This window comes from Theropithecus gelada, chromosome 4, assembly GCF_003255815.1.
Source record: "Theropithecus gelada isolate Dixy chromosome 4, Tgel_1.0, whole genome shotgun sequence".
Lineage (NCBI taxonomy): Eukaryota > Metazoa > Chordata > Mammalia > Primates > Cercopithecidae > Theropithecus > Theropithecus gelada.
In genome coordinates, this window is record NC_037671.1 from 88314408 (window position 1) to 88333031 (window position 18624).

The 18624-nt window shown below is 44.6% G+C and overlaps 1 protein-coding gene and 1 pseudogene across 3 annotated transcripts in view; one reads left to right on the plus strand and one right to left on the minus strand.

Moving 5' to 3' along the window:
- Positions 1-331: 331 nt before the first annotated feature.
- Positions 332-6955, minus strand: LOC112622625 (annotated as a pseudogene).
- A 3904-nt stretch (positions 6956-10859) lies between these two features.
- Positions 10860-18624, plus strand: part of ANKRD6 (ankyrin repeat domain 6) — a 202799-nt gene continuing 195034 nt past the window's right edge. For all 3 annotated transcript variants that reach the window (XM_025384541.1, XM_025384542.1, XM_025384543.1), the window contains exon 1: positions 10860-11058. The gene's annotated coding sequence lies outside the window, so the exon portion shown is untranslated. The remainder of the gene's footprint in view (positions 11059-18624) is intronic.

Below are 18624 nucleotides of genomic sequence, written 5' to 3' on the forward strand. Positions count from 1 at the left end.
CGCCCAGGCTGGAGTGCAGTGGCGCGATCTCGGCTCACTGCAAGCTCCGCCTCCCGGGTTCACGCCATTCTCCCGCCTCAGCCTCCGAGTAGCTGGGACTACAGGCGCCCGCCACCACGCCCGGCTAGTTTTTTGTATTTTTAGTAGAGACGGGGTTTCACCGTGTTAGCCAGGATGGTCTCGATCTTCTGACCTCGTGATCCACCCGCCTCGGCCTCCCAAAGTGCTGGGATTACAGGCTTGAGCCACCGCGCCCGGCCTAACAGCACAAATTTCAAACCAAGCTGCAGTTACTCTTTTGAAACACACACAAAAAGTCCTCATCTTCAGATTACATTAATTCCATGATAGCATTTACAATATCAGCACTGTTGTGCTTCAGGACTCGGACTGCCTTTGCTCACACATTTGCTTGTGACAAGACCAATCCTATATCCTTAAGTTTCATACCTGTCTCCTCAAACTCCTCCTCTTCCCTCTCCTCTTGTACAGTTAAGTCTGTATGTTTTCTTGAATGTTTGAGACAATTTCACCTTGAACTTTGAACTTCTCAGCAGCTCTTAGCTGTGCTTGTTGAGATAAATCTTTGATCTTAGTTTCCCCCCATCAACTGTGTAGGTGTTTGAAGCTAGGCTCTTGTAGACATCTGGTTTTGTGATAACAAAGAGGATATTCTTAGATTTCAGGATAGCGACTCTAGTAACCCTCGTAGTCCCTTGTAGCCTTTCACAGACCCAGTTTGGATGTAGCCATAGCCTTCTGTGACTTCTGTTCTTTTCTTTCTTTCTGTCTTTTGAGATGGAGTTTCTCTCTGTCTCCCAGGCTGGAGTGCAGTGGCGCAATCTCAGCTCACTGCAACCTCTGCCTCCTGGGTTCAAGTGATTCTCCTGCCTCAGCCTCCTGAGTAGCTGGGATTACAGGCATGCGCCACCATACTCAGCTAATTTTTGTATTTTCAATAGAGACTAGAGATGGGATTTCACCATGTTGCCCAGGTTGGTCTCGAACTCCTGACCTCAAGTGATCCATCTGCCTCAGCCTCCCAAAGTGCTGGGATTACAGATGTGAGCCACCGTGCCTGGCCATGTACCTACCCTTCACTCCAACTGTGTTTTGTTTTCTTGACTGGTTCTTCATCGAATGCGGCTGCTGCTGCCACCTGGGCTTGTTGTGTGGAATTTTGTTCCTTGAGTTCTGATACTGATTCACTGTCAGATTCACTGTTCCTTGAGTTCTGACACTGATTCACTGTCAGATTAAATGCCAGATCTGTGCAGGGAATATAAAGATGGCAGCAGAAAGAGCCCACACTTCTTATTTCAGGAGAAAATTATAAGTCTATTCCTTAAGCTAGTGCTTCCCCACCTTGTCTGGTAATGGCACACATAGAAAATGATACTACTTGGGCCTAAGCGGTGGCTCACTCCTATAATTCCAGCACTTTGGAAGACTGAGGTGGGAGGACTGCTTGAAGCCAGGAGTTCAAGACCAACCTGGGCAATATAGCAAAACTCCCATTTCTACAAAGAAATTTAAAAATTGGCTTAGGCAGGAGGATCGCTTGAGCACAGGAGTTCGAGGCTACAGTGAGCTATGATCGCACCACTGCATTTCAGCCTGAGCAACAGAATAAGACCCCATCTCTTACAAGAAAAGAAGAAAGAAAGATACTATTTGTATGGTGCACTGGTGTGTAAATGGACAGGCTACTTACAGCCAGAGGTGACTGGCCCAAACACTTTAGTCACCCTCAGGCCTTTGCTAGCTGCCCTAAAGGCTGAGGGGATCAAAAACTTGACCATACCTATAAGCCATTTATGGCACACAAGTGATGGTGGCAAACTAGTTGGGAAGTTCAGCTTAAGCCATGTGGGTGGGGTGCTGTAAACTTTGCAGCAACTGACACAATAGATATCCTTTATGAGTGGAGGGAAGAAAGGATGGATGAAGCTTGATCATACACTTGGTGATGAAATTCAGGAGTCATCATATTCAGAGGATCCTGGTAAAGGTGTCTCTGGATATTACAGGAGACAATTAAGACTCCTCAAGAAAGTGACCATGGCTGGGTGCAGTGGCTCATCCCTATAATCCCAGCACTTTGTGAGGCCAAGGCAAGAGGATCACTTGAAGTCAGGAGTTCAGCCTGAGCAACAAAGTAAGACTCCATCTCTACCAAAAATAAAGAATAAAATTACCTAGACATAGTGGCATGTGCCTGTAGTCCCAGCTACTTGGGAGGCAGAGACAGAAGAACCACGTAAGCCCAGGAGTTTGAGGCTGCAGTAAGCTACGATGGCACCACTGCATTCTAGCCTAGGTGACAGAGAGTAAGACCCTGTCTCAAAAAACACTGGAGGGGGAACCTTGCTTTTACTTCTCTCTGCACTTTTTCCTTTGTTCTTCTCTCTGCATGAAAACTGGCTTTCTCTGCTTTTCCCACCAGAGGGCAGGAGACAGCTACCCCACCTTCCTGGTCCCAGTGATAGTGGGCCCATCCTCTGGAACCAGGCTACCTGGGTTTAAATCCTAGTTCCATCCTAAGTAGCTGTGTGACCTATAGCAAGTTACTTAACCTCTCTGTGCCTCAATTTACTCATCTCTAAACTAGTGATAATGTAATATACCTCAGTAGGGTTGTGGGAAGGAATTAAATCCATTAAACTGTATAAAATAATTTAGGACCATGTATTACTCTGTTTCCATGCTGCTGATAAAGACATACCTGAGACTGGGCAATTTTACAAAAGAAAGAGGTTTAATTGGACTTACAGTTCCACTTGGCTGGGGAAGCCTCACAATCACGGTGAAAGGCAGGGAGGAGCAAGTCCTGTCTTACACGGATGGCAGCAGGCAAAGAGAGAATGAGGAAGACGCAAAAGCGGAAACCCCTGATAAAACTATCAGATCTTGTGAGACTTATTCACTACCAGGAGAACAGTACGGGGAAACCATCCCCATGATTCAATTATCTCCCACTGGGCCCCTCCCACAACACCTGGGAATTATGGGAGTACAATTCAAAATGAGATTTGGGTGGGGACACAAAGCCAAACCGTATTAGACAATAATCACTATGTAAGTGTTAGCTATTATTATCTTTAATTCCCAGGCAAGAAAATCTGATTGTCTGAGTTTGAGCCAGTGTTTCACTCCTGGCCTAATCCCCTAATCGTGCACTATATATCACTATGTACTAGTCCTCTAGAGCATTTATCTCAATTGCAATTTAAGATTTTAATGAGGACTGTATTCACCACTAGACTGTGGGACCATCTTCTTTTGTCCACCATTCTATTCTCAGTGCATAGCACAGTAGCTATAATATGGATGAAATATAATTCTAGTGTATACCACTTACATTGTATTTTATGTGCAGCATAAACATATAATATAAATATAAACATAAATAGCTTGATGGTGGTCAAGTCCCAATAAATATGTGTTGATGACTGAATTGATGTTCCCCTCCACTATGGCTGGAGATGCCGCTGTGTGGCTGCAGAGGTCTACCCTCAGGGATGGAGAGGTGGTTCCTAATAAAGTGGTGTAAGCCGAACAGAAACCTCCAAATATATCTGCCGTTGTCAGGCACAGGGAACACAAAATCAAATAGATGTTGGGTAGATATTGTTGGCAGCATAACCAGTTCCTCCCTCTCACCCCCTTCATCCTTAGTTTGGTAACTTTATTTATTTATTTATTTACTTTTGAGATGGAGTCTTGCTCTGTCACCCAGGCTGGAGTGCAATGGCATGATCTCGGTTCACTGCAACCTCCACCTCCCAGGTTCAAGTGATTCTCCTGCCTCAGCCTCCTGAATAGCTGGGATTACAGGCACCCGCCACCACGCCCAGCTAATTTTTCTGTTTTTAGTAGAGATGGGGTTTCACCAGAGTGGCCAGGCTGGCCTCTAACTCCTGACCTCAGGTGATCCACCCGCCTTGGGCTCCCAAAGTGGTGGGATTACAGGCGTAAGCCACTGTGCCCTGCCTAGTTTCGTAACTTTAAATGTTGGGTGTCAGCACATTCAGGGAAGGAACCCTAGACCCAGAAGTTGAATCATGGTTAGTCTATGGTAATTATGGTAACCACTCCCCTATCTTTGTCATCCAGTGGTAACCAATGACATGTGAAAGGATATATGTCTCGGGGGCATCTGATAAGAAGTTGTTCCCCAGCTGAAATGAATACAGTGGGAAAGCCTGCAACCTTTCTTGCCTGGATGTCATCAAAGACAAAAGCCAAAACTGAGGGTGGTACAGTAGAATGACAGAAAGAGCCCAAGGCCACATATGTTTATCATATAAATTACTACTTTTTTTTGAGACAGGGTCTCACTCTGTCACCCAGGCTGGAGTGCAGTGACACAATCATGGCTGACTGCATTCTTGACCTCCTGAGCTCAAGCGATCCTCCTACCTCAGCCTCCTGAGTGGCTGGGACCACAGGTGCACACCACCACACCTGACTAATTTTTTTTATTTTTTGTAGTGATGGGGTCTCCCTATGTTGCCCAAGCTGGTCTCAAACTCCTGGGCTCAAGCAGTCCTTCCACCTTAGCTTCCCAAAGTGCTGGGATTACAGGTGTGAACCACCCTGCCCAGCCTACATGTTTTTGTTGTTGAAGCCACTCTAGGCAAGCACACTCTTGTAGCCAAACACAATGTAACTGATAACTATAGTCCCTTTACCTTAGGAACTGAAAATGAGGAAGGAAGACAGATTAGAAAATCAGAAGCTTGAAGTTAGGAACAGAGAGTGATGACCACTATCACCACTCCTATTCCACAATGTCCTTGACTGCGTAAGATTGGAAAATGAAACAAAAGAATTGTGACACTAGAACTGTGCCATTTATTTTATTTTATTCATAAGATAAAAAATTGATAAATTGGACTTTGTCAAGATTAAAAAACTTTTTTCTGCAAAGACTCTGTTAAGAGGATGCAAAGACAAGCTATGGACTAGGGTGGAATATTCGCTAACCAAATATCTGACAGAAGCCTCGTATCTAAAAAGTATAACGAATTCTCAAAACTTAGGGGAAAAAAATTCAATTAGAAAATAGGAAAAAATATTTCACTGACAAGGATATAGTAATGTCAAATAATGAGACACGAGAAGATATTCAACACCATTACATTAAGGAATGCAAATTATTGTTGTTGCTGTTATTATTATTATTATTATTATTATTATTATTATTATTAGAGAAGGGTCTCACTCTGTCACCCAGGCTAGAGTATAGTCATAGCTCACTGCTGCCCTGAATTTCTGGGCTCAAGCAATCCTCCTGTCTCAGCCTGCTGATTAGCTAGGACTACAGGCTTGTGCCACTATGCCCTGCTATTAAATTTTTTTTTTTTTTTTTTTTTTTGTAGAGGCCGGGCGCGGTGGCTCAAGCCTGTAATCCCAGCACTTTGGGAGGCCGAAACGGGCGGATCACGAGGTCAGGAGATCGAGACCATCCTGGCTAACCCGGTGAAACCCCGCCTCTACTAAAAAATACAAAAAACTAGCCGGGTGAGGTGGCGGGCGCCTGTAGTCCCAGCTACTCGGGAGGCTGAGGCAGGAGAATGGCGTAAACCCGGGAGGCAGAGCTTGCAGTGAGCCGAGATCTGGCCACTGCACTCCAGCCTGGGCGACAGAGTGAGACTCTGTCTCAAAAAAAAAAAAATTTTTTTTTGTAGAGACAGGGTCTCACTATGTTGCTCAGGTTGGTCTTGAGCCCCTAACCTCAAGCAATCATCCCTCCTCAGCCTCCTGAAGTGTTGGAATCACAGGCATGAGCCACCACCCCCTGCCCAGAAATGCAGATTATTAAGACCACAGTGAGATACCACCACATAACTACCAAAATGACTGAAATTTAAAAATAGTGACAACACCAAATGCTGACAATGATACAGAAAACTCAGATATCTCACACATTGGTGGTGGGAAGTGTAAAATGGTATAACCACCCTGGAAAACAGTTTGGCAGTTTCTTATACACTAAACATGCGACTACAAAATGACCCAGCAATTGCCCTTCTGGTTACTTATCTCAGAAAAGTGAAAACTATGTCCACATAAAAACAAGTATACAAATGTTCATAGCAGCTTTATTCATAATAACCCAAACCCAGATGCTGTTCAATGGGTGAATGGCTAAACAAACTGTGGTATATCCACACTGAGGAATACTACTCGGCAATGGAAAGAATCAACAGTTGACACACACAACAACTTGGATGAATCTCAAGGGCATTATGCTGAGTGAAGAAAAAGGCAGCCTCAAAAGGTCACATACTGTATTATTTCATTTACATAATATTCTGGATTTTTTTGAGATGGAATCTTGCTCTGTTGCCTAGGCTGGAGTGCAGTGGTATGATCTCGGCTCACTGCTACCTCTGCCTCCTGGGTTCAAGCAATTCTTCTGCCTCAGCCTCTTGAGTAGCTGGGACTACAGGCACACCACCATGCCCAGCTAATTTTTGTTACTTTTGGTAGAGATGGAGTTTTGCTGTTTGGGCCAGGCTGGTCTCGAACTCCTGACCTCAAGTGATCCGGCCGCCTTGGCCTCCCAAAGTGCTGGGATTACAGGCATGAGCCACTGTGCCTGGCCTACGTAACATTCTTAAAATGACAAAATTAAAGAGATGGAGAACAGATTAGTGATTGTCAGAGATTAGGGATGGTGGCGGAGAGGGGGTTGGGTGTGACTATAATTAAGTAGCATGAGGATGATTCTTTGTGGTGATGGCATAGTTCTGTATTTTGATAGAATGGTGGTAATATGAAACTACATATGTGATAAAATTGCACAGAGCTACACACAGACACACACATACACACACACATTGTACCAATGACTCAATATCATAAAGATGCCAATTTTTTCCAAATAGCAGTAGTAGGAAACATTCTTGCTCCCATTACATGAAGGCTGCAGATTTTTTGTGGCCATATTGGACTCTGCACAATTCCATTTGTCTTTTCATTCTGGGATCCCCACTGAAGGTGCAGCCACTCTTTGGGGCATGATATTCTCATGACAAATGGCAGAAGTTCAAGGGAGGTAGGGGAAGCACTAAAGCATACAACATATTTTAAGCTTCTGTTCCAGTGTGGTGTAGGCCAAAGCAAGTCAACACAAGCCCAAAACTAATGGAGCAGACTGGGTTACCCCACCTATAAAAAAGCATGGCAAAGATGGGAAGGGTACGAATAATTGTGAATAAACAATGCAATCCACCACATATGTTTACTGAGATTTCAAATTAAAATCTCGAGTTTATCATAACAAATGAATTAGAAAATGTCTATGGAGGAGCAAAGAGCTAAGAATACTTGAGATCTTTATAAATAAAAAAGAGAAATAAGTCAGGGTAGGACTTGTATATTTGGAAATCAACACTTGAAATAAAATCACAGGCCAGGTGTGGTGGCTCACACCTGTAATCCCAGCACTTTGGGAGGCCAAGGTGGGTGGATCACTTGAGGTCAGGAGTTCAAGACCAGCCTGGTCAACATGGTGAAACCCTGTCTCTATTAAAAAATACAAAACAAAAAAAATTAGCTGGGCATGGTGGTGTGCACCTGTAATCCCAGCTACTCAGGAGGCTGAGGCAGGAGAATTGCTTGAACGCAGAAGAGGTTGCAGTGAGCCAAGATCGTGTCACTATACGCTCTGTGTGGGCAACAGAGCGAGACTCTGTCAACAAAAACAAAAGAGAGAGAGAGAGAAAGAAAGAAAGAGAAAAGAAAGAAAGAAAGAAAGAAAGAAAGAAAGAAAGAAAGAAAGAAAGAAAGAAAGAAAGAAAAAAGAAAGAAAGAAATAAAGAAAGAAAGAGAAAGAAAAGAAAGAAAAGAAAAGAAGGAAGGAAGGAAGGAAGGAAGGAAGGAAGGAAGGAAGAAAGAAAGAAAGAAAGAAAGAAAGAAAGAAAGAAAGAAAGAAAGAAAACCACAGATTTCAGACAGTATGATGCTAGCAGAGTGATTGGCAAATGGAACAAAATAGAGGACTGAAAACAAACCTATATGTGTATAAAAATCCATTGCAAGAGAGTCTGGCATTGCAAATGAAAGGAGAAATGAATTTCAGATGGAATGTGGACTTACACATGAAAGGCAAAATTGTAACACTTGAAAGAAAATATGGGAGAATATTTTTATATCTTTGGAGTCAGAAAGGACTTCTCAAAACACATGAAACAGGGCAGAAGACACCATCAATTAACAAAAGAGGAAACAGGACTAGCTATTAAACATTAAAGATGCTCAGCTATACTGGTAATTGGGGAAATACAAACTACAACTATTATGAGATATCATTTAGATGAAAAGAAGTGCTGGCAAAGATTGTGGGACATGGATGACTTTCATATACAGGTGTTGGAAATGAAAATTGATATGACCACTTTAGAAAACAATTTTAGAAAACGACCAGTTTAGACAGTTTAACATTACCTAGTAAGTTTGAACATGCACATACCTTAAGACCCGATGATTCCACTTCTAGGTTTATATCCTAAAAAACATTCTTACACACATGCATCAGGAGAAATATTTAAGAATGTTCACAGGCTGCACTGAAGCTAACAACAGGAAAGATAGCTAATGAAGTCAGCTCATTAAAGAGATGTTGTTGAAAATAGGAGCAGATTATGTTATCACAAAGCAGTGAAAATGATCATTTGCAGAGCAAACTTCTTTCTCACAAGGCAGAAGGAGGGTGTGCTAGGGTGGATATAAGAGGCTGGCTGTGATTGAGCTGAACGTAGGGGCAAGAACAGAGCTGCAACCTGGAAGCCTTTCTCATAAAGAGGGAGATTTAGGAGTCTTCTTCATTGGTTGCCCAAAACTGTCTGCCTACTTGGAGATGAGCAAGCAAGATCTACAGGCAGCTCAGCCACTGCCTGCTTTGGCTCTCATGAGGCCTCCTGCCAGGAATCCCCATTAATCAAAGTCTGGGAACAAAAGCAGACCAGTCAGTTCCCAGGAGCACTCACATGTCTTGCAGGCTGGCTTGGGCTTTCTGTTTCTTTCAGGGTCATTGCTGTGACTGCCCACAAATATAACTTAAAATCCCGTCTCAGTGTGACTTTACGGTGATGTTTTAAAAGTCTTTCAGGGAAACTGAACATTTGCATCTTTGGAAGTTTATTCAAGGGACTAGCTAGGAAAACTCAATGTGGAAAAGTACAAGAGAGAAATTATCACACTGAAAGGTCATGTGGACAGGTGCGGTGGCTCATGCCTGTAATCCCAGCACTTTGGGATGCTGAGGGCAGGTGGACCACGAGGTCAGCAGTTCTAGATCAGCCTGACCAACATGGTGAAACCCCATCTGTACAAATACAGATGTATTGTAAAAATACAAAAAAAAAATTAGCTGGGCATGGTGGCGGGCGCCTGTAACCCCAGCTACTTGGGAGGCTGAGGAAGGAGAATCGCTTGAAACCAGAAGGTGGAGGTGTCAGTGAGCCGAGATTTCACCACTACACTCTAGCCTGGGCAATAAGAGCAAAACTCTATCTCAAAAAAAAAAAAAAAAAAAAAAAAAAAAAAGAGAAAGGTCATGTGTACAAACCTTGACTTTGGGGGTTATCTGGGAACTCATTAGTAAACTGCCTGGAGAGGAAACTGGAGCTACAAGCCAGCAGAGAAAGGAAATGTATTCTTCTATCAGCTCCAGGTGGAGAGCAACAGGAATGGGGCACAAATCTGAAGAAGGGCTGGGCACAGTGGCTCACATCTGTAATCCCAGCACTTTGGGAGGCCGAGGCGGGAGGATCACGAGGTCAGGAGTTCGAGACCAGCCTGAACAACATGGTGAAACCCCGTCTCTATTAAAAATACAAAAATTAGCCAGGGGTGGTGGTGGGCACCTGTAATCCCAGCTATTCAGGAGGCTGAGGCAGGAGAATTGCTTGAACTTGGGAGGTGGAGGTTGCAGTGAGCCGAAATCGCGCCACTGCACTCCAGCCTGGGTGACAAAGCGAGATTTCGTTTCAAAATAAAAAATTATAATAAAGAAAGAAAGAAAAAAAAAGAAAAGTCAGATTCATGATAAGCTTGTCCCAAAGCCTCAGGCACGATCGATAGTCCATTTTAGGGTGCTGCCTGACTCCTCTTCCATCTCTCCGCCTTTGGAGAGCAGATATCTGTCCATGCTTCTTCAAAGAGTGGAATGAGATCCCATCCATCTGTACATGTTTTCAACAGTAGCTTATGGAATGCTTCCTGCGTTCAGGGAGCTCTTCTAGGTACTGAAGAAGTGACTGTGAATGACAATAGACAAAACCAGACTGAGATAATGGTATGTAAAGTGTGATATGAATATGGGGGTCAGGCTCGCTCAATGCTTTTGCCGTTTCCATATGGGATGATTCCAACAAGCTACTTATAGTCAAGCTGTTAGAAATAAAGGCTTCCTTTCCCCTCTCCAGCTACCCCAAAAAATCTGGGTCATTCATCATTGTTGTTCAGTTTGCACTGAGCAGCCCCAGTTAAGTGAGCTATGGTTATACTGAAATATCCACTTGGCCACGAAATGAGTGAAGGTGGGAGGTTCCTCCTGCTAATTCTCCTCACCTTCCAATACACTTCCTGGCAACCCCCAAGCGGAAAACCTTACCCTACTGTAGGCCCCCCCTCCTCCCACCCTTCAAACGGCGGCGGCCCCAGCCAGGAGCGGGCTGCAGACCAGGGCCAGCCCCAGGGCCTCCGGGGTACCCCCTCTCTCTCGCGAGGGTCCCTGCCGTGCCCCGACTCGCCGCTGGGGGGCGCTGCGGCCCCGGCGTAGGAGCCGCCGGCGGGGCGGGGCGGGGCCGGCGGGACTGGGTGGAGGGCCCTGCGGCGGCGGGCGCGGCGGGCTCGGCCACAGGTAACCCGCAGGAGCCGAGAGCGCTGCCTGGCGCGCGGGCGGCTGGAGGCACGGCGCTAGGCGGCGCCGAGGCCCTGGGGCCGCCGGAGTCAGCGGGAGCCCGTCCCCGTCGTCGCCCCTCGCCCCCACCCTGTCGCCGGCCTCGGTCCCTGCGGCGCGGACGTCCGGCGCCGGAGAGAAAGGTACCAGGCGACCTCGCCGGCTCTCTGGGACCCCCGCTTACACCGGGGTGGGCGACTGAGGTCGGGGAGGACGCTGTCGGGGGAAGGGGGCGCTGCTCCTTCGGCACCCCAGGATCGCCGACTGCCCGCGGGGGAGACCCGGACACTGCGTCTCGCCCCCTGGTCTGCGGCCTCCAAAAACGCCCAGCGCGAGGGGTTACCCCCCGGGGCGCCTCCTTCTTCTCCTGGCCTCAGTTGCCTCACTGGAATATGGAACTTCGGGCGAGGGAGGTGGAGAACTTTCTTCTGGGGCTCGTCCCCTGTTCTCCTGCTCGCTTGCAGTTTGAAGGGAGGGCGGTGGGGGCGGGGGTCCGAGTACCCCGCGGTCTGCGGCGCGGAGGAGGGTGGGTCCCGGGCCTGCGGCCGCCTCCAAGTGACCCCGTCCCTCCCCGCCCTGGACGACCGCACTGGGGTGCAGGCGCAGGAGGAGAGGGACCGATACTCCTTAGGAGCCCCATTGGCGAAGCCTCAGCAAGTGGCATCTCCCGGGGTCCAGGGAGCCGGCGTGCTGTCTGGTTTGGGTCCAGACATCAGCTCACCCGAGCTTATCTTGGGCATTTAAGTGTGTTGCTTCCGGTAGATCTCGGGGACAGGAGGGGAAATGCAGCATTGTTTGTGACCCGAGAGGGACTCGAATGCCTCAAAGCTGGTCAAGAATGTTTCCCCCGCGAGGTAGCATGAGATGGGTCACGTGGTAGTAAAGAGCCACTTTGGGCCCGTGAGATGGAGTTCTGATTCCACCACTTGTTAGGTGTGTGACTTTGGAAAACCCACTACTTTAAACCTCAGTTTTTAGAACTCTAAACTGCAGGTATCGTACATAACCTCGTAGTATTGTGTTCATGCAGTGAAGTGATGCGAATGAAGTGCTTGGCATTGTACTCTTGTGTGTTGGACACCTTGTTTTGCAAACCTGTTGGATGTTGAATTCATTCATGCTTAGGTTCTGTTAGGCCAGTGTAAGTGGAAAGAACTTGGGCAATGAAGACAAACACAACTGGGTCCAAGGTGGTCCCATCCATGGTGTACTGATTGGGGATTTCTCATCCGCAAAACACCAATAGCAACCTTGGCAGGGTTTTTGTTGTTGTTTTGAGACAGTTTCCCTCTGTTGCCCAGGCTGTAAGCTTTGAACTCCTTAGCTCAAGCGATCCTCCCACCTCAGCCTGGGACTACCACACCTGGCTAATTTTGAATTTTTTTATTTTACTAGAGACAGAGTCTCACTGTGTTGTCCAAGCTGGTCTCGAACTCCTCCTGTCTCAGCCTCCCAAAGTGTTGGGATTACAGGTGTGAGCCACCATACTGGTCTGCAGCCTTGTTCTTGAGTGTGATAGGTGTGTCTATACCGATGCGTGTTACACTTTGTCATCTTTAGTATTTGTTTAGCATATGGTAACAAAAAATCTTTTAAAAATTAGGGATACAAATTAAAGCTGGGGAGCATTTTCTGCCCTCTAGGTCATACTGGAGATGGGGGAAGGGTAGAAGAGGGATGAAGAGGAATTAAAGAGACCAGAAAACAACTAGTCGCAGTGTTGGGAGGTATAAACCAATGGTAATTTTTTTTTTTTTTTGAGACGGAGTCTCGCTCTGTCACCCAGGCTGGAGTGCAGTGGCTGGATCTCAGCTCACTGCAAGCTCTGCCTCCCGGGTTCACGCCATTCTCCTGCCTCAGCCTCCCGAGTAGCTGGGACTACAGGCGCCTGCCACCTCGCCCGGCTAAGTTTTTGTATTTTTAGTAGAGACGGGGTTTCACTGTGTTAGCCAGGATGGTCTCGATCTCCTGACCTCGTGATCCGCCCGTCTCGGCCTCCCAAAGTGCTGGGATTACAGGCTTGAGCCACCGCGCCGGGCCTACCAATGGTAATTTTTTTAAATGCGAATTTGTTAACTCCTTGTTTTTTCATGGTGGCACCGAAAATTAATCTTAGTCTCCCACTTAAACTCATCAGTCTCCCCAAAGCCTTTCCAGATAAGCATATGCTCTGTGTAAAAGCAGACTGCCTGCGATCCAACTCAGCTTACAGACAAGGCACACTTCCAACTCCCAAGGCCTCTTTCTTGTATAGAGATACTGGTGCTGCCACTGTGAAATACATCATACACTCAGACAGTATAAACCTTAGAGTGCAATGTAAAGAATAACAATAGATCACACTGAAGTATGTGTCACCCGGCTGAAGAACTAGAACATCCCCAGGCCCCTGGAGCCCCTGAGTACCCCTCTCCATGGCCATCCACTCACTTCTCACCTCCCACCCAGGGAACCACTATTCTGGATGTTGTGTTAATTTTTTCCCTTGCTTATATGAAAAACCCTGAGGAAAGGAAGTTTCCCAACAAGCATTTCCACAATAACCTGGATCGTTCTTTTTTTTTTTCTTTTTTCTCAACGAGCATTATTATTGAACTTAAAAGCAGGCTATTGAGGGTAAGATAGAAACCACAAAAAAGCCGAAAGTCTTAAAGTAGGGGGATCTTTGAGTCTCTGTCTTTTTCCAGGTTTCTCCTGTCTCCCTGGCACGGATCCCGAAGGTGTGTTCTGTCTGTGTAGGGGAGACCCAGTCTCTTCCAACATAGCTTGGAGGCTGTAATTTTAAAAGCTTTGCTTGAGTCCCTAAGAAGTGGGAAAACAGTAATTTGGGTGCATGTGTTTTAGAAGTTTTTTTAAAATGCAAATTATCCAGAAGGCATTGTGTGGGATTTGAAGGATTAAGCTAAGAGTGACCTTTAAAAATGGTTTTAACAACCCAAATTCCTCTTTTCCTGGTTGGTATGTTTGTGTTACGGTCTTTAAGTTATTTCTTCAAGGTCACATGGCTTTCCTTGGTGAATCTTACACTATTCTATTACTTCTTGGTTAAGGCAAAGATTCCGAAACTTGGTTTCATGGAGCCCTTAGTGTCTGAGTAATTTTTTCACAATTCCCCTAGGCTTCAGTAATTAGTAATTTTTTCATAATTCCCTTAGGCTTCAGTAGTTAGTAGTTAGGTTCAGACAACTGAGTATTTACTTAGAAGTTGTTTGAAAAAATAACATATATAAACTGAGAGAAAAAAATATTTTATGTCTTTTAAAGTCACAATTACTAACCGGATGTGTATGCCTGTACTACTTCTCAAACCTTGGGATCGTGTTGGACACTGCCACTCTCATTTCCTGTTTCACATTAATATTTCCGCTGCATTTGGCTTTTATCACAGCAACCACAGAAAACCCAGCTTTGCAAAGATGTATTGTCATGGATAGGAATGTAACATGATCTGCTGTTGAAACTGCAAACTACCTCCAGTTAGTAGGTTCAGCAATGTCCAGACATGTTCGGTATACTGTTTTCCATGGAAATTTTAGAATTTTCTGCATTGCCCGTTTGAATTTGCTATAGTTGCAAAACACCCAGTCAGGGGGTCCAAAATAGTAAACTTTGAAAACATTATGCTAGGTGAAATAAGTTAGTCACAGAAGGGACAATATTATATGATTCCGCTTATATTGGGTGCCTAGAGTAGTCATACACATGGAAACAGAAAGTAGTTCCATGGTGGTTACCAGGGGCTAGGGGGAGGACAGAATAGGGAATTCATGTACTATTTTTGCAACTTCTATGTGAGATTAATATTATTTCAAAATAAAGTTTTTAAAGGTTTTTTAAAAACAAGTTCTGTTGATAGTGCCCCACTGTGGGACTGTACCAAGGCACTGAGGTTAGGGACAGCAGCAGAGAAAAACTTAGGGGTGACATTACCTCTGTTTCCCAGCTCTTCCTCATCCCGTCAAGGGGGAAGAGATGGAAGAAATAGCTATGTTCTCTCTTTTTTATAGGGAAGTGTCTGCATTATTTACTAGTGGTTTCCTTTATAAACCTGAGGATCAGCTATTAAATTTCCCACTAAAACAAGAATTCTTAACCTGGGGTTCAGTGGTGGGCTACGGATACTCTAAGATCTCCCGAAATTATGTATAAGTATTTAAGTGAATGCTCTTATGTATGTTTGAGGGGGAAGAAGTTCCATAGCTTTCATCAGATTCTCAAATGGTTTCCTAAGTCAAAAAAGGTTAGTAAGCACTATAAGGAAATATTTACAGAGCCCTACCCACACCCACCCCATAAAAGGCCCCTTTATTTGGATGTCTTATCCCGTTTCAGTTCTCTCTTATATCTTTCCCCCACCAGTTACAAGAGGCTTTCTTTCTGCTCAGACCTCAGATAAGCCTGACCAGTTCTTTTTCCTCAGAGCCCCCAGATATTCATCTGGATCCTGAAAAGTCCAGGACCAATTCCTCAAGAGCCACAGGAAGGCCTAGAATGAACATCTTGGAGTTCTGTATAGGGCAGATGTGAAACTGAAGTCTCACAACTGCCACATCTCTCTCTGCCCTCGTTAGGGTCCAGAAAAATATGAAGTAAATGATAATACATGAGGTACACAGCTTTGGAAAAACTCATGAAGATGGTACTGAATGACTGAAGTCCAGTACATTCTGCCTTGGGGGAGGCAAATTTAATTTTAAGAGGATCTTCTGATTTACACTTTATGTTCCAAATGTCTTCTAAATATAGCATATGATACATCCTACCTTGTTTCATATGCTGTGATATAGGTGAGCTATAGCATTTACACAGTGTTAGAAAAGATGTTAAATGTCAGAATTTACTTAATAAGTAGGTCTCTACTCATTCAGACTGGTTTCATTTTATTTTATTTTTGAGGCAAGGTCTCACTGTCACTCAGGCTAGAGTGCAGTGGTGGGATTTCGACTCACTTCTACCTCTGCCTCCTGGGTTCAAGCCATCGTCTCACCTCAGCCTCCTAAGTAGCTGGGACTACAGGCACATAACACCATGCCCTGCTAATTTTTGTATTTTTGGTAGAGACAGGGTTTCACCTTGTTGCCCAGGCTTACACTGGTTTTAAACTCAGATGAATGGGGTAGGTAAGTGGCAAAAATGATAACCTGCAAGCTCTTCTTACACATATGATTCCTCAATATTTGCTTTTATCTTAGAAATACCTCAATAAATCATGATTTGAGTCTTTCACCAATACAGGTATATTCTGGTAAGGTAGGCTAACTGCTGTAACAAACATTTCCAAACCTCAGTGGTTTAATCTAGCTCACACAAGTCCAAATCAGTTATTCCTGTTGGGCAGCTCTCCTGGGTAGCTGTCCTTCAGGTGACTCAGGGATAAAGGTTCCTTCCTTCTTGTGATGCCACCATCTTCATGTGGTCTCCAGAGTCACTGCAAGTGGGAAAGGAGTATGGCAAAAGGAAATTGTGTTGACTGCCTTCACCAGCAAGTGAAACACATCACTTCTGCTTACCTTCTATTGGCAAAACCAGTCACATGGCCCCACCTAGATTCAAGGAAGCTAGGAAATACAGTCCCTGGCTGGGCAACTGTTTCTTAGCAAAAATAATTTACTTTGGGAAAGGAATAGAACTCTTTGGTGGATGAGTAGCCATTTTTTTGTACAATAAGGTGCTAGTCTTTTTACTGGTCAATTAAGTGTAACTGCCTTTATGTAATTTGTTTCTCACTTTTTTTTTTTTTTTTTGGACGAAGTCTCGCTCTGTTGCCTAGGCTGGATGGAGTGCAATGGTACGATCTCAGCTCACTGCAACCTCCACCACCCAGGTTCAAGTGGTTCTCCTGCCTCAGCCTCCTGAGTAGCTGGGGTTACAGGTGCCCACCACCGTGCCCGGCTAATTTTTGTATTTTTAGTAGAGTCGGGGTTTTGCCATGTTGACCAAGCTGGTTTCGAACTCCTGACCTCAAGTGATCCGCCCACCTCAGCCTCCTAAAGTGCTGGGTTTACAGGCGTGAGCCACTGCGCCTGGCCCTATTTCTCACTTTCTAAACATATATGTGTATGTGTATATATATGTATGTGTTTATATATATATATATATACACACACACACTATATAAATAAAATGTTATGTCTTCATAGTGGAGGGTGTGGAGGCGACTTCCATACAGGAAACAAATGTATCATAATTGCCATGAGAGCAAATAAAAATGCCATTAAGCCATCTAGGTTCAGATATTTATTAGGGAATGAAGCTTATTTAATTTACTCAGAATCATCCAACCATGTAGAGAATTGTACATTTGAGAAAGATGGAGCAGAGAAAGATTAGCAAAGGACAAGAATATGCATGTCTTAATGGCTTCGTTAATGTTATCATAAGAGTTTAAAACTACTTTAGGCTGCCGGCAATAGGCTAGGTATGAAACTTATTTCCCCTTCCAAAAAAAAAGTTTTTGCCATGGAATGTGTTACATAATCACAAAGCATATGTGCCACTTTTACTTATTTGCTCTTAAGGGAAAGTACAGTTGTAAAATTTGGATCTGTTTGTCTTATTTGTCTGAAGTAAATATGTGCCCAAGAGGGTGCACAGCATCAAATGGTAGACATTAAAGGATTGCAAGATCATGTGAAAGATCCCAAGACCCAGTTAGAGTCAGGGAGAAACTTCAGTAATGTGCACTAATTCTAGTAATGCTTCAGCGTCATTTATCCATTACTAGTTGACATTGGGCTGTTCTACCTAAGGAAAAGGCCCAAATAATTAAAATTTACCATCTTTTAAATCCTAATTTTCTTTTTTTTCTTTTTCCAAGACAGGGTCTCCTTCTGTCACCCAGGCGGGAGTACAGTACTGCAATATCGGCTCACTGCAAACTCTGCCTCCTGGGTTCAAGCAATTCTTGTGCCTCGGCCTCCTGAGTAGCTGGGGTTACAGGTGCGCCACCACACTTGGTTAATTTTTGTATTTTTAGTAGAGACGGGGTTTTACCATGTTAGCCAGGCTGGTCTTGAACTCCTGACCTCAAGTGATCTGCCCACCTTGACCTCCCAAAGTGCTGGGATTACAGGCCTAAGCCACCACAACTGGCCTTAAATCCTAATTTTTAAATAAAGTTTCCTGTTTCATGGTGCTCATATTGGTGTAGTGAAGGAAAAAAATGTTTTTTCCTCTACTCTTGTGAGTTCTCAGCTGGGACCCCTGTAACAAAACATAGATTAACAAGAGAAAAACAAATGGAAGTTTATTAACATGTATATTTCATATATACATGGGAGAAAACTCGGGAAAGAGTAATTCTCAAAAAGATATCTTACAACTCTGGCTTATATAGCATCTTCAACAAAGAACAGTGTACTTTTAGAGAAGTGACAAGACAAAGGAAAAATTCCTTGAGTCTTTAGTGATGGCGAGTTGTAGGAAGGCAAATACATGGGGAACTAATGGCAGATAAAGGCTAGTTAGTGCAGTTTGTTATATAGATGCCTCTGGTGCCATCTCTAGGCTGATAAGGACCTAAAGCTGTCTTCTGTGATGAACCTTTATCCTTCCTGGTGGAAAGGGGAGAAGGGACACCTTTGTTAATTTATGTCCTGCTTTTAGGCAAAAGGGGAAGGCAAAGAGCTTTTCTTTTATCCACTTGTCAGTTGCCTTCAGCTCAAAGTAATCCTTATGCCAAAGTGGCATATTATGGGGTAGCATATCCT